A 20,666-nucleotide genomic window follows, 5' to 3' on the forward strand; every position below is an offset into this window, starting at 1 on the left:
AGACCCTGAGCTGTGCCGATCCCCTCGGGCGATCCCGGCTGCAGACCCCGCCTTTGGAGCACCGAGACCCTGAGCTGTGCCGAGTTCCGCCGTCCCGCCCTGAGCTCCGTTCCCTTGGTAACCACAGCTCCGGCTGCTCAGGGGAACTCTCTAAAGGAATCACCTTATCGAAACACTAAAAGTTCAGGTAAAAGAAAGTCCTCTCCTGATTCATCCTAAAAATACGGGAGAAAAGCTATAGAAGATAAAAATCCAAAAAGAACGGGATAAAGGGATTAGTCTATTTCCATTAAAAGAGGCTCCCATAGGAGGGGGCGGACCAGGGTTTGTAAATGCTCCTTTGACTTCGTCTGAGGTCTGAAATTTTAAGAAATAAATAAAAGGGATATTTGGAGGATCCCGTAGGCATAGCTGAACAATTAGACCAATTTTTAGGTCCAAACATTTATACTTCAGAAGAGATGTGGTCTGTAATGAAAATAATATTTTTCTCAGGAAGAAAGGCAATTAATCAGAGCAGCTGAAATAAAAGCTTAGGAAAAAAGATAATCTACGGGGACCCCCAGAGAAGACAAAATGCCAACTGTACCTCCTGAGTGGGGTAAAAATAACGAGGAGGGGAGTAAACACATGAATAATTATTGTAATTACATAATCAAAGGAATAAATGCGACAGCATATCAAAGGCGAAATGCAGGGGAAAAAAAAAGGTTTTTAAGGGACAGCTTTTCGAGGGGAAAGAAGAAACTGCAACTAAATGGATAAACAAACTTAAGAGAAATAGGAAAATGGTCCTAAGTAAGCAGAAGATCTGAAAATCTTTAAAGAGATGGGCACAGAGGAGGAATAGGGAGGTCATAAGCTCTAATTTTCTGGGGGGAACAAATACCATCTGGAGCCTGTGATAACTTTAAAAGTGGGTCCCCAAGAAGAAGAATTGGAATTTGTAATAGACACAGGGGCAGAGAGAACCTGCCTGTTAAATATTCCAAAAAGTTATAGTGTGAGCAAAGATATAGTGAAAGTAACAGGGGCAAAGAGAGAAAGTTTTATATTTCTGGTCATTAAAGATGTAGTAATTGAGGGAAAAAACTAGAATTTGGATGGGAGATGTCTTATTGGTCCCAGGGGCAGGTAGCAATTTATTGGGAAGAGTCTTACAAGTGCAATTAAGAATAGGAGTTATATCAGAAAATGGGAAAATGACAGCTAGAGTTTTAAAATTATTTAAAAGAGGATGAAGAAAAAAAAAACAACAAAGAAGTTTGAGGTGGGGAAGGAAATAGGGGAAGATTAAATATCGACCCCATAAGGGTTACAATTGAGAGAGAAGATTGTCCCGTACATGTACGTCAGTATCCTGGATCTTTAGAAGGACGGGAAGGTTCGAAGCCGGTAATAGAAGGACTAATAAAGGATGGGGCATTAGAACCTTGTATGTCTCCTCATAATATCCCTATTCCCCCAATAAAGTCTGATGGGAGTTATAGACTAGTACAAGATTTAAGGGAGGTTAGTAAAAGAACTCAGACTCACTACCCAGTGGTAAAATATCTTAGACACTTAATAAATAGAAGTAGCTAGAAAACCAACCATGAGAAAATTGCTAGAATTTTATTCATTCTCCCTCCCTCTTCAAAGAGAGAGATCAGAAAATTACCTAGATTATTGAAATATTATAGATTGAGGGGTACACACAAGTAGCAAAATTTGTGTATGAAAAAAACGGACAGAAGGAGATTATATAAAACAGACCAAAGAAGATATTGTTAAATTAAAAGAGTTAAGCTAAAACTAGCCTAAGTACCAGCTTTAAGCTTACCTTTGTTAGAAAAGTCATTTATCATTTATACATAAATACAGAAAATGGAGTACCTCATAAAATTTTAATTCAAGGCTAAGGAAGAATAAAAAAATATCTATTAGCTCATATATCAAAGATGTTGGACTCAGTAAGCCACAGCTAGCCAGTAGGTATTTAACAGCTACTGCAATCCTAGTAAAAGAAAGTTGTAAGCTTACTTTTGGAAGTAATTTAGTTAGGTTCAGTTCATACTGTCTGAAGTGTGTTGAATCAAAAAAAACAGGTAAGAAGAGAAGAAAGAGAGAAGTTGAAGTAGGGAGGTGGTTAGCAAACTCTGAGATGTTAGAATGTGAAGTGATGACATCTTGGTGCTAGAAGAGAGCAGAAGTGTGAATGCAGGGTTTTTGCATGAAAAGCAGGGAAGTGTCTTAACACACGGTTGTTAGGAGGTTATTCAATGCCGAACTGAGGTCCAGAAAGGGTTTAGCAGAACGGGCCCTCCTTGAAGGGAAAAGAGGAGAAGTTGACTAGAGAAAGGAAAAGAATGTCAGGAGCACCTGGGGACGCCAGGTTTGGGGTTGTCAAGGTTGGGAGGTGTCTGGCCGCTCCCTACGAGCAGCGGGGTCTCGGAGGCTGCGGCAGGGACCGATCCATGGAGGTGACCCGGCAGCACTGCTGGCAGCAGAGGACACACGGGTTTGCCGGCCAGGAGCAGGCTGGCTCCGTGGTGGAACTGCCGGGGGGGCTCCCAGGCTGCCGGGGTCCCGAGTCGAGGATGGCAGTGTCAGCCCCGGTAAGTAGGCCGAGAGAGAGAAGGAAAGAGAAAGAGAAGAAGAGAGAGAGAGGGCAAAAGGGACCCAAGGCTGCCCCCAGGGTCCCCATGCCCCTGGCTGCTCTCCCCTGCTCCGGCCCTGCAGCGAAGTGGCAGCACAGCATTGACAGCAAGGCCGTGAAAAGAGCGGGAGGGGGGCTAGCACTAAAAGATAAAATCAAAGCAGAGATTGCTGACTCTCCAAACCTCACAAAGTGGTTTGTTTTTCTTAAGTAAAAAGGTTTTTGGTTTTTTCTTTTGTGTGTTTTGTTTGCTGTTAAAAAGAAGTTTGTTGTTTTTTTTTTTCCTGAAGAATGGGTTTGTAAGGCTAAAACAATTAAATGCTGCCCAAAAAGTAAAAAGCAATAGATGTGATACATCTCATGTTAAAATTGATCTAGCTTTTCTTATTTAACTAACTGTAACTCACAAAAAGAAGAATTTGCCTCTGCAGCTATTAGCACAGCTGGATAGAAGAAGAAGAAGATGCTGCTGTGGAGAAAGCTTTTAGCTAAACCCAGAAAGTTTGGAAGAAGAGTGAATGGTAAAAGTTAATGCAGTATTATCTTTCTTTTATTACTATGCTATTAAGAAGTCCTTTCCAGGTACTACTGAAGCAACAATCAGAATCACAGAAAGAGGGTGAATTCATGCCAGCAGAATCAAAGGACTTGTGAAGAAACCTGAGGAATGGACTATCACATTTAAACCAGGTGATACCGACCTGACTTTCCAATGGGGACTGAGTGGTAATAGTTTCAAAAAAGGCAAATGATCCAAGAAATGTACAAAGAACAACACAGAATTAAGAATTAAGACAACGCTTATACCACTGGTTTCAAGCACTGCCTGGTTTTATTCTGGTCTTGCCTGAATAAAACATCTCCTTAGGGGAGGAATACTCCAGATAGAAGGATCAAGACTGTTTTTGTGTTCTGACCTTAGCCTGAGAATTGTACAGGGGAGAAGGGGAATTACCATTTCCATCAGTAAACTTTATTTGATTCATTCCAAGACTGGACATGCTAGCTGGGTTATAAGTAAATGCTTGAATTGTGAGAATAATTAGTATTGTAGTTCACAACATTTATGCTCTTATTGCAAAAAGTGTTAAAGTAATAGCTTTGTGGATGGGAATTACTAGTGCCTGGTGAATGAGAGATACCTGAAGAACGGTAAGAGTCCACAGCTAAAGGGTGTCCAAACCAATTTGCCTGGAAATTATTTAAGAGAAAGTGACAAGGAAATAGAGGGCACGACCAGATTGGCCTCTGTTTTTTGCCACCGAGAAGATCAAATACACCTGCTGTGGGTTGCAACCTCACAGGCCTGGGAGGTGGGAGTATAAGGCATACTGGAGCTCTGTTATTCCTGTTTCTGGCACTCATTTGTTCTCTTTTCCCTTTTGGGATACCAGCAAGATCGTGTCACAAATGCTGCAGAAAGCATCACGTGGAAAGAAACCAAAGTTCCTCTTTAATTACACACACCTATGTCAACAGCCACTGTTATAACCCATCCAAATTAAGAACCTGTAGGCAAAATGGAGTAAATTATTGGATTACAAGAAACTTAGGAAAAAGTGGTAATAGATTTGGAATTGAATGTCCAAAAGGAGAGAGAGGGATTTGTTTTACATTTAATCTTGACGGTTCGAGATTTGGTAAAAAAACAAATAATAAACGAAAAGGTAAAACCAGCACAGCAACTTAACTCTGTATTGACTCCAAATTATCTATTGAGTCGTATTACAAGACTCCAAGCAGTTATAGAAATGATAGCAAATGGAGCTGCCCAGGCATTGGAGTTAATATAAAGTCAGCTAAGCCAAACAAAAAACTGTAGGGTATCAGAATAGGTTGGCTTTACACTATTTATTGGCCAAAGAAGGGGGTGTTTGTGGAAAGTTTAATATATCAAATTGTTGAAAATTGATGAGCACAGAAAAGTCATTCTAGAAAAAGCAAAAGAAATCAAAGAAGAAAAAAAAATATATGCATATAATAACCAAGGTACCGGTCCAAAAATTAGAAAACAATGTTAAAACCTAGCTGGTAGGGTAATGTATTAGAAGAAATTAAGATCTTTCATTTTATGTGTTGCAACTATTTTTATATTTCTTCCTTGTGTAATCCCCTGTTTTATTTTGCCCGCATAGTCCAGAAGGTGCAAGTAGATAAGAAATATTGCTCAAGCCAAAGGATTTACAAAGAATAAGAGTGGGGATTGTGGCAAATGCAGGTATTTTATGATTGGCTTTTTTGAAATATTAAAATGAATATTATATGTGTTGTGTTAGAAAGGAATGCTGTATTAATTCTCTTAAGTAGTGTGTTAAATATAGTTTTAGGTTACAAAAACTGTTAAAATAGAAACGATGCTATGTAAGATACTTTTTTTAAAGAAAGGACTTGCAGCGAGATAGCGGCCACAGGACACCTGGATCTTTCAGAGAAAAAGAATTTATATATATTGCCCTCTTATCAGAAGAAACAAACTTCTTCCTGCCTCCAAGGCGCTGTTAGGATTAGAAGGAAGAAGTGGATGATGAGCAGACAGAATCCTGTGTTTGAATGGAATTTATGCACCATGTATGAAGTGTATGACTCTGCAACAGGCTATTGCTTTTAAGGGTTAATCCTTTGTTAACGGGGGTCCTTTTTCGGGCTCGTGCTGCCCAGAAAAAGGTACCCGGATGTCCGTAACTCTTTGTTTTTGTTGTCTCATATTGTCCTAATTCAAATTGTCCAAATTATTATTACTCTAATTGTATGACTATTTTTATAACCATTTTATTACTATTAAACTTTCAAAAATTTGAAAAGCAAGTGATTGATGTTTTTCACACCAGTCTGTTAGGTGAAAATTATCAAAAGATTTTTGTGAGTTTTCTAATTTTGGCATTAATGCTGGCGAATTTTCAGGGTTTACTGTCTAATTTTGGGTCGAGAAATCTGTCCCAAACACTGAGGGGACTCTGGAGCTATTTGGGAACAGTTCTTATTCGAAATTCTTTTGTGTTGGGACCAAAGGGGCTGGCATTTGCAGGAGCAAAATAATTCTCTGTCTGTCCTATATTTATTAAAGCAGCTGTCATATTCCAACCTCCTCTTCGTCGCAAGGTTTGTGTGCATGGATGTGGCTGTGCAGACGAATCGTGACACAAAGTAGTCCCACTGGGTGCTAGGAGTGTGGAAGGCGAAAACGCAGAGGCACACCAAGTATCGGTTGCTCAGGGTTACGTGCTGGAGAGGGATCTCTCGGTGCCCGGCAGAGGGAGAGACGCGGAAGGATACACGCAAGGCGCTGCAGTTTTCGCCTGCTGTGGTGCCGTGTATAGACACAGTGGCGGCAGAAGTGGTGTGACAGGGCACAGGGATGCCGGCTGTGGCTGGACAGCGGCACGCAGCGGCTCGGAACCGGGACCGGGCTGTGCCAAAGCTGCGGCAAACGCAGTGGGGGGTGGCGGCGGGGCCGTGGAGATAGAACTGCACATGCGTGCGGCTGATCCCGGAAGCAGCGCTGTGGTTTGATGAGTCGGCGCGGAGTGATATCGCTGGTGCGGGGCTTGTAGCGACTGCGCATGCATGGGTTCTGTCACTAGGGCGGCGTGGGCAGTCATCATGGCGGTGGGCAGGCCGGGGGGTGCGGGAGGCGGCGGAGCTGGGGGAACGGGAACAGGGCCGCGGCTGCGGCCCTGGAAGGGAACGCCGGGACGTCCGTGGTTGCAGGAGGCGGCGGAGCCGCGCCATCCTGCAGCTCTGAAGCGGGAGGGTACGGTGGGGAAGGCGCGGCTCGGCCCGCCATGCAGAGGCGGCGGCAGGAGAGGGGAAGCGACCACGGGCGGCGCTGACGGGAGCCTGGGCTGGAGCGCCGCGGCGCCAGCACGGGGTGCCTTGGGTGGCTGTTGCGCCCCGTAAGACAGTCATTAAAACACCCTAAAAATTATTTTTAAAGCCCTGAAAAAGCCCTATAGGTATCCTAAACATTTCCAGAGAATTCCTAAACAACTCCTGCAAAAAAACCCCTAAAATATCCCTAAAAATCCCTGAAAAATCACCTGAAAGACCCTAAAAAACTGTTTAACCCCTACCTGTAACACTGTGGCCTCCAAACATCATCTCTACCTATTAATCGGGGTAACTGCAAGACCCTCAAACACCACCACAATCACCAGCTTGAGTTGGTCTGGGCAGCACCAAATAAAATAAAATAAAAAGCTTTATAAATAGAGAAATTAAAAATAAAAATTAAATAAAAATTAAATAAAAAAAATAAAATAAATGCTTTAAAAATGGGAAAATAAAAAAAAAGCAAATTAAAAAAATAAAAAGCTTTAAAAACAGAAAAATTAAAACTAAAAATTAAAAAAAAATTTAAAAAATAAAAGAAATGCTTTAAAAATAGAAAAATTCAAACTAAAAATGAAATAAAAATGAAATTAAAAAAATAAAAGAAATGCTTTAAAAATAAAAAAATCAAAACCAAAAAATTAAATAAAAAATAAAATTAAAAAAATAAATGCTTTAAAAATAAATCAAAACTAAAAATAAATAAAAAATAAAATTAAAAAATAAAATTAAATAAAATAAATGTTTAAAAATGAAAAAATGCTTTAAAAATAGAAAGATCAAAAATAAAAATTAAATAAAAAATAATAAAAAAATGTTTTAAAAATAAAAAAATCAAAACTAAAATTTAAATAAAAAGGAAAATTAAAAAAATAAAATAAATGCTTTAAAAATAGAAAAAGCAAAAAATAAAAATGAAATAAAAAAATAAAAATAAAATAAATAGTTCAAAAATAAAAAATTAAAACTAAAAATGAAATAAAAAATAAAATTAAAAAATAAAATAAATGTTTAAAAATAAAAAAATTAAAACTGAAAATTAAAAAAAAATTTAAAAAGCTTTAAAAATAGAAAGATCAAAAATAAAAATTAAATTAAAACAACATTAAAAAATGCTTTAAAAATAAAAAAATCAAAACTAAAAATTAAATAAAAAATAAAAGTAAAAAAAAAATAAATGCTTTAAAAATAGAAAAAGCAAAAAATAAAAATGAAATAAAATATAATATTTGAAAAATAAAATAAGTAGTTCAAAAATAAAAAATTAAAACTAAAAATGAAATAAAAAATTAAATAAAAACATTTTAAAAAGCTTTAAAAATAGAAAGATCAAAAATAAAAATTAAATAAAAAATTAAAAAAGCTTTAAAAATAAAAAAATAAAAACTAAAAATTAAATAAATAATATTTTTTTAAAAGCATTAAAAATCGAAAAAGCAAAAAATAAAAATGAAATAAAAAATAAAATTAAAAAATAAATAAATGATTTAAAAATAAAAAAATTAAAACAAAAAATCAAATAAAAATAAAACTAAAAAATAAAAAAAGCTTTAAAAATCGAAAAAGCAAAAAATAAAAATGAAATAAAAAATAAAATTAAAAAAATAAAATAAATGCTTTAAAAATAAAAAAATTAAACAAAAATGAAATAAAAAATAAAATTAAAAAATAACATAAAAAGCTTTAAAAATAGAAAAATCAAAAATAAAAATTAAATAAAAAGTAAAAAATAAAATAAATGCTTTAAAAATAAAAAAATCAAAACTAAAAATTAAATAAAAACTAAAAAAAATAAAATAAATGCTTTAAAAATAGATAAAGCAAAAATAGATATGAAATAAAAAATAAAATTTAAAATATAAAATAAATAGTTTATAAATAAAAAATGAAAACTAAAAAATAAAAAATAAATTTAAAAAAATGCTTTAAAAAAATATTAATTAAAAAAAATTTAAAATAAAATAAAAAGCTTTAAAAATAGATAAATCAAAAATAAAATTGAATAAAAAATAATAAAAAAAGCTTTAAAAATCAAAAACTCAAAAGTAAAAATTAAGAAAAAAATAAAAATAAAAAAATTTAAAATATGCTTTAGAAATATAAAAATTAAAACTAAAAATTAAATAAAAAGGAAAATTTAAAAATAAAATAAATGCTTTAAAATAGAAAAAGTAAAACTAAAGAAAAGATATAAAAAGCTTTAAAAATCGGAAAATTAAAAAATAATAAATAAAAATTAAATTTAAAAAATAGAATTAATTAAAAATATTTAAAAAAACAAAATAAAATCCGTAAAGTGCTGTAAAGTACTGTAAAAGTTCCATAAAAGGCCGTGTCGTACAGCGCGACTGTCGAAAAAAAGCACCTTTTACGACAGTCGCGCTTTACGGCACCTTTTGCGACAGTTTTACGACAGTCGCGCTTTACGGCACCTTTTACGACAGTCGCGCTTTACGGCACCTTTTACGACAGTTTTACGACAGTCGCGCTTTACGGCACCTTTTACGACAGTTTTGCGGCAGTCGCGCTTTACGGCACCTTTTACGACAGTCACGCTTTACGGCACCTTTTACGACAGTCGCGCTTTACGGTACCTTTTACGACAGTTTTACGACAGTCGCGCTTTACGGCACCTTTTACGACAGTTTTACGACAGTCGCGCTTTACGACACCTTTTACGACAGTTTTACGACAGTCGCGCTTTACGGCACCTTTTACGACAGTCGCGCTTTACGGCACCTTTTACGACAGTTTTACGACAGTCGCGCTTTACGGCACCTTTTACGACAGTCGCGCTTTACGGCACCTTTACGACAGTTTTACGACAGTCGCGCTTTACGGCACCTTTTACGACAGTTTTACGACAGTCGCGCTTTACGGCACTTTTACGACGTTTTATGGAAATTTTACGGCACTTTACAGCACTTTAGAATTTTTATTTTGTTTTTCATGTATTTTTAATTAATTTTATTTTATTAATTTTGGGGGTTTTTTAATTTTTCTATTTTTAAAGCTTTTTATTTTATTTTTTTAATTTTTTAATTTGTTTTTATTTTTAATTTTCCTATTTTTAAAGCTTTTCATTTTATTTTTAAAATATTTTTAAATTTAATTTTTAAATTTAATTTTTCTTTTTTTAAAGCATTTATTTTTTTAATTTTGTTTTTTATTTAATTTTTATTTTTCTATTTTTAAGGCTTTGTATTTTTTTATTTTTATTTTTTGTTTATTTTTATTTTTAAACCTTTTTATTTTTTAAATTTTTTTTTATTTTTAAAGCATTTATTTTATTTTTAAATATTTATATTTATTTTTAATTTTTCTATTATTAAAGGTTTTTATTTTTTAAATTTTATTTTTAATTTTTTAAATTTTTCTCTTTTTAAACTATTTTTTAAATTTTTTTTTTATTTTTAATTTTTCTTATTTTAAAACTTTTTATTTTTTTACTTTTTATTTAATTTTTATATTTCATTTTTTTATTTTTAAAGCATTTATTATATTTTTTAATTTTGTTTTTTATTGATTGTTTATTTTTCTATTTTAAAAGCATTTATTTGATTTGTAAATTTTTTTATTTAATTTTTAATTTTTCTATTGTTTAAGCCTTTTTAAAATTTTTTAAATTCGTTTTTATTTTTAATTTTCCTGTTTTAAAAGCTTTTTATTTTATTAATTTTTTATTTAATTTTTATATTTAATTTTATTATTTTTAAAGAAGTTATATTTTTTAATCTTGTTTTTTATTGAATGTTTATTTTTAATTTTCTATTTTTAAAGCTTTTTATTTTTTTACTTTTATTTTTAATTTTTTTATTTTTAAGTTTTCTATTTTTAAAGCATTTATTTTTTTAATTTTGTTTTTTATTTTTCTATTTTTAATTTTTGTATTATTAAAGCATTTATTTTTTAATTTTGGTTTTTTTCTAATTTTTATATTTATTTTTTCTATTTTTAAAGCATTTATTTTTTAATTTTGTTTTTTATTTAATTTTTATTTTTTAAATTTTCTATTTTCAAAGTTTTTGAATTTTTAAATTTTATTTTTTTTATTTTTATTCTTAATTTTTTTATTTTTAAGTTTTCTATTTTTAAAGCTTTTTTTTTATTTTGTTTTTTATTTATTTTTCTATTTTTAATTTTTGTATTTTTAAAGCATTTATGTTTTAATTTTGTTTTTTATTTAATTTTTTTTTTAATTTTTTAATTTCAAAGTTTTTGAATTTTTACATTTTATTTTTTATTTATTTTTATTCTTAATTTTTTTATTTTTAAAGCATTTATTTTTTTAATTTTATTTTTATTTAGTTTTTATTTTTAATTTTTCTATTTTCAAAGCTTTTTTATTGTTTAATTTTATTTTTTATTAAATTTTTAGTTTTAATTTTATATTTTGAAACCTTTTTTTTATTTTTTAATTTAATTTTTTATTTCTATTTTTAATTTTTCTATTTTTAAACCTTTTAATTTTATTAATTTTTTATTTAATTTTTATATTTAATTTTTCTGTTTTTAAAGCATTTATTATATTTTTTTAATTTTGTTTTGTATTAAATTTTTATTTCTAATTTTTCTATTTTTAAAGCATTTATTTTATTTATTTTATTTTATTTTTTTTTAATTTTTCTATTTTTAAAGCATTTTTTAAATTTTTTTTTTTTATTTAATTTTTATTTTTAATTTTTCTCTTTTTAAAGCATTTTATTTTTTTAATTTTCTTTTTATTTTTTATTTCTAATTTTTCTATTTTTAAAGCATTTCTTTTTTTAATTTTGTTTTTTATTTAATTTCTTTTTTTAATTTTTCTATTTTTAAAGCTTTTTATTTTATTTTATTTGGTGCTGCCCAGACCAATTTAAGCTGGTGATTGTGGTGGTGTTTGAGGGTCTTGCATTACAGCACTACATTTTATGGAACTTGTACAGCACTTTACAGCACTTTACAGTTTGGGTTTTTTTATTATTTATTTTTAATTAATTTTGTTGGTTTTTTTTTTTTTAATTTTTCTATTTTTAAAGCATTTTATTACATTTTATTTGGTGCTGCCCAAACCTGCTGTAGTGCATTTTTATACTTTGTAATACTTTGAAGTAATTTTTCCCAAATGGTTTATCCCAAACTGTACCCCCCTCCCTTTACCTGTGTTATCCCTCTCCCGGGATGAGATCATCCCCAAACCCCCACCCTGGCTCTCTGTCAATCACTCAGCCTCCCATCCCCCCCATGCAGAAGTTTCAGTCCAAGTCCTCGAGTGATTAGCCAGAGGCTCGGGGTCAGCCCCCAAGCCTTGCCCCATACGCTGTCCTATATGTCTATCCCCCAGCATCCATCCCTTAGGGTCACTTAATGGTTGGTAGGATGTTATCTACTTTCGGTTTCCACCTCCCTTTAAATGTAACCTTGGCACAGCTCCCGGGGCTCTGGGCAGGAGCCCCCTGAGGTGCAGGAGCTCCTATGGGGGTCCTAATAAAACCTTGGATTAACCCCTGCTAAGAGTCGGCCCTTTATCTTCTACCGCTGTCTCTGGTGTCTCTTCTGCTGCAAAGGCGACCAGCCCAGGTGCCCTCAGTACCCTCAGGGCACAGAGAGTGTCTGCCCCCAGCCCAGGTGCCCTCAGGGCACAGAGAGTGTCTCCCCCCAGCCCAGGTGCCCTCAGCACCCTCGGGGCACACACAGTGTCTCCCCGCTGTTGGCCGTGTCGGGGCTGCCCCGTGGTGTCTGCCAACTCGGGACCGGCCGAGGGTTACTGAGGGGCTCGCACAAACCCGCTCGGCCGCTGATTGTGGTGGTGTTTGAGGGTCCTCCAGGACAAGGGAGGAGATGAGAATCTTGACTCCACCTTTCAGAAGGCTGAAATATTATTTTATGATCTCTATTATATTAAAAGAAAATGAGATATTAGAACTACACTAAAAGAGCAAGGAGACATCAGAAAGCTGGAAAGGAATGAATAATAAAAACCTGGGACTGATCACAGCCCCGACACCGCTGGACCATGATTGGTCATCAAGTAGAAACAATGCACAGGAGACCAACCCAAGATGCCCCTGTTGCTAAACCATCTCCAGCCCACACTCCACAGCCACCAGATTGTTATTGGTTCCATTTCTGTTCTGAGGCTTCTCAGGAGAAAAAACCCAGCAAAAGGATTTTCATCAAACACGTCAGTGCCAGGTGATGGCACAGGCAGCATGGGCTGGCAGAGGTCACTGTGTCATCCCTGCCAGCCCAGGTGTCACAGCAAGGAGGAGAGAGTTCACCCTGTGCTCACCCTGCAATACAGAGCAATACAACACAACACACACATTAACACAAGATTATAACCTTTTTCTATTTTCATTACTTGTGGATTTATTGTTACAGGACACCCAAAACAACAAAAGCACACAAAAAACAGCACTCATCTACCATTAACACCCCCTTCAAATGACACACAAACTCACCATCCCTCTGATCACAACTGCTAAATTACACCCCAGCAATTATTGGGCCTCGGGAACGTGGTTCCCTGGAGCCTCCAAAAATTCCTCCTGCCTGAAGAAATACCCGGTCCCTGGAGGGTCTGTGCCCAAACTTTGGCGATGAACGTCACCTTGCAGACCGACCGGGACCCGGGAAAAAAAACCCAGCCGGGGGGAAAAAAAAAAGAAAAAAAAAAACAGCCGGGGGGGGGGGGGTGGGGGGGCTTAACCCGGCTGGGGATTTTTTAACTCTAAATTTACAAATGAGTTGAAAAACCTGAAAAGCAAGTCACACACACAAGGTTAAATCCAGTCACAGCATGCGCTCACACACGCAGAGACGAGCAGATGCCGACAGACAGACACGTGCTCTCACACACGCTCACGCACTCCTCCCATTTAAACGTTCCCTGTGGCTCTTACTCGAGACGCTGAAGAACGTGCTTCCACGCTTCTTCTGGCTGCCGCTCCTCGACGTCAAATGGTAGATTCTGGGGAAATCAGTAGCCTCAGGGACCTGTGAGACGACAGGAAGCGGTCAACGAGTGGCTGACAGCTAGGACTTGTCCCTGCTCTGACCGATAAATTTTCTACCCTAAACCCCACTAAAGACAGATGAACAGTAAAGTTTTTATAACTCTGCTACCTAACTGTGACTACATGCCAGGGCAGGGCAGCTCCGACCATAAGTGGTACAACATGAGTACACACAATAAAAGCAGACGCATACAGTGCAAGTGTGCATGGAGCGTAAGTCCATACAATATAAGCCAGCATAGGTACACACAATGTAAGTACATACAGTGTAAGCCAACACAGGTACACACAATGTAAGTACATACAGTATAAGTACATACAGTATAAACCAGCATAGGTACAAACAATGTAAGTACATACAGTATAAGCCAGGACTTGAGATAGCTCTCTGGAAGATTAATTCTTGAACCCTGTACCCTTTGAGAAGATGGAACCTATAGAACTCCTGCAGTCACGTGAGGAGGGTGTATGACGCTCCCTCGGAAAGTCCAAGAGAATGGCGTGGAAAAAAAGGCACTACCAAAGCTGGTAGTGAAAAGGAAGATGGATGAGAACATCTTGTCCCTTTGAGACATTCCTGTCTCAAAGAGTAAAAATGTAAAGATGCCGGAATAAGGGATATCCGGAAAGGAACGTGAGTAGAATATGGCCTACGTGGCACGGAATAGTGCCGATAAAGCGTTGAGACGTAACAAAGGCCTGTGACACGTAAGACGATGGACACGGACGACATAACACGGACACGGATGACATAACACGGACACGGACGACATAACACGGAGACGAGTGACAACTGCCTGGCACTGTCCCCGTAGGGACCCGAGATTCCTAGTGCAAGGTGAGCCAGAGGCTGATGATGCCAAAGGAAATGAAGCCCTACGACGATGGCACGTGATGATGAAATGTAACTCGTTAAAATAAGTTAGTGCCAAAGTACTTAAGAGGATGCTCGAGAGGGGCGGCGAGCCTAGAGAAGGAAGCGGACTGACGGGTGACCGTGGCCGTAGCTCCGGACGTGAAGGCGAGCTCCTCAGGGGAAAGATCCGTGACGACGTCGGGCCGAGGGAGGCGGACGACGCAAAGTTCCCGAGAATGTGGAGATGGGTCGGAACTGCCCTGCCCGGCAAAGGCTCTGGCGAGGCTGAGGGGAAACCCTCTCCCTTTACTTCCAGAGAGCCCGTCCCGCTACAGAGCTCGCAACTAAGCTGACATCTGATTGCCTCCTGTGATAGTAAAGGCTATTCCCCTTCTCCCAACCGCTGGCCCCGACACTTAGCTTTTGGAAGATGAGAGGACAAAATCCATCCTCGGTCAGACGTGGACGTTGAGATGCTCTCCGTGTGTGCTTCGGTGCTGCCGTTTCCAAGCTTGGGCTACGAGCCTCCTCAGGGTACCTAAGGCAAAACAGAAAACCTGACTATTGCCCTCAAAAACAGTAATCCCCGGGACTCCTCTGCACCACTGCCCCAGCTCACCTCAAATCTTGATTTGGCTCCGGAGGGTGCCCGGAAGATACCTGCAAAGAGAAAAGGGACACGCTTAGCATGCTGCTGTGTAACGCTCACCTAGGAGTCAGCCTGCCTAAACGCCGACTCACCTGCCCTGCTCTGTTCCTTGGCGTGCCTAGGGCAGCGACAGCACCTGCAAAGAAACAAATCGGAAAAGCATGCTGAGATACTGTGAAAACACAACCTCCCTAATCTGACAAGGATGCCACACCGATACCTTAAGCTGCACACACCTGGCATAGGCGTGCTCGGCCAGGAGAGATGGCAAGTGGACCACCTAAAATAAAAAAACAAGAGGAGATGCTTAGAGCTGCACCAAAACTGAGACCTCAGCAATAACAACTGCTTCTGTACGCTATTCAATGCTCACCTTGCCCACTCGGCCTTGACTGCTGCTCTCGGCCTTGACCTCCTAAAAAGAGAGACAACGAACAATGCTGTAACGGCCACCATTTATGCTTCCTCTGCAGAAACAAACATGGACTCACATGCTCGGGGCACTTCCCACACCCGGGATGGGGGGCTCTGCCCTGGATTTTATCCTTCTGCATCTGAAAGAAAGTCAGGACAAAAGTCAAACTGTTGCAGGGTAACTTAATAGCTCCAGATATCTTGTGTCCAACTACACCCCACATTACAAACTTCAAGTCCCTGGGGCTTCTCCTGTTGCACCGGGCTATGCGGCAGGGCAGAGCAGCTCCGGCACAAATGTGTGTGCAGACACCCGTGACACGGGACAGACAGGACGTGACAGACAACGGGGACACGACACGGACAGAAATCTCCTGGCAAGGAAAATGGCTGCGAGGACTGAGAGAATGCAAAAGGAGATGACCGAGGGGAGACCGATGGTGAGCTGATGAGGCTCAGAGAAACCTGGAGGAAGAAGATGCTAACCGAATGATTTATTCCAAGAACTGCAAAGATGGATGCCCGAGAATCCTACAGCCAGAAGCCTCTACCTGCCCTCACCTTCTCACAAGTCCTAGTCCGCCATAATGGATCCTGGCGGGCACAGCTGCCCATACAGCTCAGAACAAGACCTGAAGAGACATCTGACTGGATGCTTCTAAAGAGACAAGAGAGTTTGATGCCTGTCTGAGCTCCTGAGGCGAAAGTTCTATGGCCTGGGTGCCAGGCCGAGGAATGCAGAGATCACAGATGCTAACAATGATGCCAGGGTTTCTGACAGGCCCCTCAACGACCTAAGGTAAAGGACATGACATATCCAAACAACACATAAAACACAAAAGACAAGTGACACGATACACACCAGGACTGCTCTGCCCTGCTCACCTCAGCACTGTGATCCAAAGTCAGGCTTTGCTTTTATGGGGCCTAAGGGGCTGCTTCATGGACAGCCCCATCTGCAAAGGAGACTCAAAAACCCCTCCCAGTAATTCCCAAACCAGCACCCTGCTTTCATCCCCTCTGTGGGTCGTGGCCCTCTACTTATCTCTCGCACTCCTGGGGATGCCGGTCTCGGGTGCGAAGAAAGGCCACCTCGCCAGCCGGGAAGGTCCTGCTGGCACCGCGCTGGTGTCTCTTAGACAGCTGTATTAAAGAAAACCAAACATCAGTGCCCAATGTTGGCAGCCCCGCGACCAAAACCCCACAAGTCTGCTACTCACCATTCTCCTAAGAACACTCAGCTGCTCGGGTCGCACGCGTCGGGCACGCTCGGAGACCGAGGCCGTCGTCACAGGGGGTGCCTGGGCTAAGACGAGATGAGGTGATTTGGCATGGCTGAAACCTGAGGGGACCCTCGCACCTCCTCCCTACTTCCCCGACTCACCGCAGCTCCTCGGCGGCTCCTGACCCGGAACTCAGGGCTGGCGAGAGCGGCAAACCCGGTCCATCGGCTGCTGGGGATGGGAGCTTGGCGTGCTCCGAGCGGATGGCCTAAGGCACAAAAACGAGAATGGAGACTGAGACGTGCCCCAGGAATTGAGAGCTCAGCAACAAGAAATGCTACTGATCACCTTGCTCTCCTGAACTTGATTTCTGGGATCCAGCTATACTTCCTAAAAATAAAGACAAAAAAAAAAAGCTGTAACAGGGCCACACTTAACACTCCCCCTGCAGAAACAAATGGTGACTGACCTGCTTGTGGGAACCCCGTCACCCAGGATGGGGGGCTCTGACATGGATGCAATGCATCTGCACCTGAAAGAAAGTGAGAACATATGTCAAACACCTGCAGGATAACTCAAAACCTGCAAACACCTTAGGTCAATCTAGGAATGGCATCTAGAGTCCAACTACACCCCACATTACACATTTCAACTCCCAGGACTTGTCCTATTACACCAGGCTATGCGGCAGGGCAGAGCAGCTCCGGCACAAATGTGTGCACACACCCGTGACACGGGACAGACAGGACGTGACAGACAACAGAGACACAACACGGACAGAAATCTCTGGGCAAGAAGGATGACTGCAAGGAGCACAAGGACAGAAAATTAGATGACTGAGGTAAGATGGATGGCGAGCTGACGAGGCTCAGAGAAACCTGGAGGAAGAAGATGCTAACCGAATGATTTATTCCAAAAACTGCAAAGATGGATGCCCGAGAATCCTACGGCCAGAAGCCTCTACCTGCCCTCACCTTCTCACAAGTCCTAGTCCGCCATAATGGATCCTGGCGGGCACAGCTGCCCATACAGCTCAGAACAAGACCAGAAAAGACATCCGACCGGATGCTTCTAAAGAGACAAGAGAGTCTGATGCCTGTCTGAGCTCCTGAGTCCAAAGTTCTATGGCCTGGGTGCCAGGCCGAGGAATGCAGAGATCACAGATGCTAACAATGATGCCAGGGTTTCTGACAGGCCCCTCCAAGGCCTAAGGTAAAAGACATGACATATCCAAACACACATAATACACAAAAGACAAGTGACACAATACACACCGGGACTGCTCTGCCCTGCTCACCTCAGCACTGTGATCCAAAGTCAGGCTTTGCTTTTATGGGGCCTAAGGGGCCGCTTCATGGACACCTCCATCTCCAAAGGAGACTCAAAAATCCCTCCCGGTGGGTCCCTACCCTGCGCCCCGCTTTCATCCCCTCTCTGGGTTGTAGCCCTCTACTTATCTCTCAGACATCTGGGGATGCAGGTCCGTGTCATTTGCAAAAAAAGGCAGCCTCAACATCTGGGAAGTTCCTGCTGGCACTGTTGTTCAACAACTCCCTCTTGTTTCTTAGTCAGCTACATGAAAGAAATGCAAATATCAATGCATGATCTCTGCAGCACACTGGCCAAAACCCAACAATTCTGCGACTCACCGTTCTGCTAAGAATGCCCGGCTCCTGGGGCCGCACCCTTCGGCCGCGCTCCGAGGCTGATGCCATGGTCATGGGGTAAGCCTGGGTTAAAAGGAGACGAGGTGATTTGGCATTGCTGAAACCTGAGCGGACCCTCGCTCCTCCTCCCTACTTCCCCGACTCACCGCAACTCCTTGGCAGGTGCCCAAGGCGACCCTGGTGATGCCTTTAAATAGAAGAGTTCAGGGTTTCATCACCAGATCCTGTAATGCGTCCACAGGGCTCGCACGTGCAGGGAACCCGGTGCATCGGCCGGCTGGTGACGGGGGCTTGGCAGGCTCCAAGTGGATTGCCTAAAGCACAAAAAAGAGAATGGAAGCTTAGACTTGCCCCAGGAATTGAGAGCTCAGCAACAAGAAATGCTACTGATCACCTTGCTCTCCTGAACTTGACTGCTGGGATCCAGATTTACTTCCTAAAAAGAAAGACAAAAAACAGAGCTGTAACAGGGTCACCCTTGACACTCCCCCTGCAGAAACAAATGGTGACTGACCTGCTTGTGGGAACCCCCTCACCCAGGATGGGGGGCTCTGACATGCATGCAATGCATCTGCACCTGAAAGAAAGTGAGAACATATGTCAAACACCTGCAGGATAACTCAAAACCTGCAAACACCTTAGGTCAATCTAGGAATGGCATCTAGAGTCCAACTACACCCCACATTACACATTTCAACGTCCCAGGACTTGTCCTATTACACCAGGCTATGCGGCAGGGCAGAGCAGCTCCGGCACAAATGTGTGCACACACCCGTGACACGGGACAGACAGGACGTGACAGACAACGGGGACACAACACGAACAGAAATCTCGAGACAAGAACCATGACTGCAAGGAGCACAAGGACAGAAAATTAGATGACTGAGGTAAGATGGATGGCGAGCTGACGAGGCTCAGAGAAACCTGGAGGAAGAAGATGCTAACCGAATGATTTATTCCAAAAACTGCAAAGATGGATGCCCGAGAATCCTACAGCCAGAAGCCTCTACCTGCCCTCACCTTCTCACAAGTCCTAGTCCGCCATAATGGATCCTGGCGGGGCAGAGCTGTCCATACAGCTCAGAACAAGACCTGAAAAGACATCCGACCGGATGCTTCTAAAGAGACAAGAGAGTCTGATGCCTGTCTGAGCTCCTGAGTCCAAAGTTCTATGGCCTGGGTGCCAGGCTGAGGAATGCAGAGATCACAGATGCTAACAATGATGCCAGGGTTTCTGACAGGCCCCTCCAAGGCCTAAGGTAAAAGACATGACATATCCAAACACACATAATACACAAAAGACAAGTGACACAATACACACCGGGACTGCTCTGCCCTGCTCACCTCAGCACTGTGATCCAAAGTCAGGCTTTGCTTTTATGGGGCCTAAGGGGCCGCTTCATGGACACCTCCATCTCCAAAGGAGACTCAAAAATCCCTCCCGGTGGGTCCCTACCCTGCGCCCTGCTTTCATCCCCACTGTGGGTTGTAGCCCTCTACTTATCTCTCAGACATCTGGGGATGCAGGTCCGTGTCAGGTGCAACAGAAGGCAGCCTCAACATCTGGGAAGTTCCTGCTGGCACTGTTGTTCAACAACTCCCTCTTGTTTCTTAGTCAGCTACATGAAAGAAATGCAAATATCAATGCATGATCTCTGCAGCACACTGGCCAAAACCCAACAATTCTGCGACTCACCGTTCTGCTAAGAATGCCCGGCTCCTGGGGCCGCACCCTTCGGCCGCGCTCCGAGGCTGATGCCATGGTCATGGGGTAAGCCTGGGTTAAAAGGAGACGAGGTGATTTGGCATTGCTGAAACCTGAGCGGACCCTCGCTCCTCCTCCCTACTTCCCCGACTCACCGCAACTCCTTGGCAGGTGCCCAAGGCTACCCTGGTGACGCCTTTAAATAGAAGAGTTCAGGGTTTCATCACCAGATCCTGTAATGCGTCCACAGGGCTCGCACGTGCAGGGAACCCGGTGCATCGGCCGGCTGGTGACGGGGGCTTGGCAGGCTCCAAGTGGATTGCCTAAAGCACAAAAAAGAGAATGGAAGCTTAGACTTGCCCCAGGAATTGAGAGCTCAGCAACAAGAAATGCTACTGATCACCTTGCTCTCCTGAACTTGACTGCTGGGATCCAGATTTACTTCCTAAAAAGAAAGACAAAAAACAGAGCTGTAACAGGGTCACCCTTGACACTCCCCCTGCACAGACAAATGGTGACTGACCTGCTTGTGGGAACCCCCTCACCCAGGATGGGGGGCTCTGACATGGATGCAATGCATCTGCACCTGCAAGAGAGTTAGAACATATGTCAAACACCTGCAGGATAACTCAAAACCTGCAAACACCTTAGGTCAATCTAGGAATGGCATCTAGAGTCCAACTACACC

At 40.5% G+C, this 20,666-nt stretch overlaps 3 long non-coding RNA genes across 3 annotated transcripts; all 3 read right to left on the bottom strand.

Moving 5' to 3' along the window:
• Window positions 1–12,306: 12,306 nt before the first annotated feature.
• On the bottom strand, window positions 12,307–14,321 carry LOC129046976 (uncharacterized). Its single transcript, XR_008508898.1, has 2 exons — window positions 13,351–14,321; window positions 12,307–12,738 (listed from the first exon to the last, which is right to left on the bottom strand). It is a non-coding gene; the product is annotated as an uncharacterized LOC129046976 (long non-coding RNA).
• A 4,191-nt stretch (window positions 14,322–18,512) lies between these two features.
• LOC129046978 (uncharacterized) lies at window positions 18,513–18,827 on the bottom strand. Its single transcript, XR_008508900.1, has 3 exons — window positions 18,788–18,827; window positions 18,668–18,709; window positions 18,513–18,587 (listed from the first exon to the last, which is right to left on the bottom strand). It is a non-coding gene; the product is annotated as an uncharacterized LOC129046978 (long non-coding RNA).
• Window positions 18,828–20,150: 1,323 nt separating this feature from the next.
• On the bottom strand, window positions 20,151–20,541 carry LOC129046977 (uncharacterized). Its single transcript, XR_008508899.1, has 3 exons — window positions 20,502–20,541; window positions 20,382–20,423; window positions 20,151–20,301 (listed from the first exon to the last, which is right to left on the bottom strand). It is a non-coding gene; the product is annotated as an uncharacterized LOC129046977 (long non-coding RNA).
• Window positions 20,542–20,666: the final 125 nt, after the last annotated feature.

Source organism: Molothrus ater, chromosome 29 (genome assembly GCF_012460135.2).
Source record: "Molothrus ater isolate BHLD 08-10-18 breed brown headed cowbird chromosome 29, BPBGC_Mater_1.1, whole genome shotgun sequence".
NCBI classification, from domain to species: Eukaryota; Metazoa; Chordata; class Aves; order Passeriformes; family Icteridae; genus Molothrus; species Molothrus ater.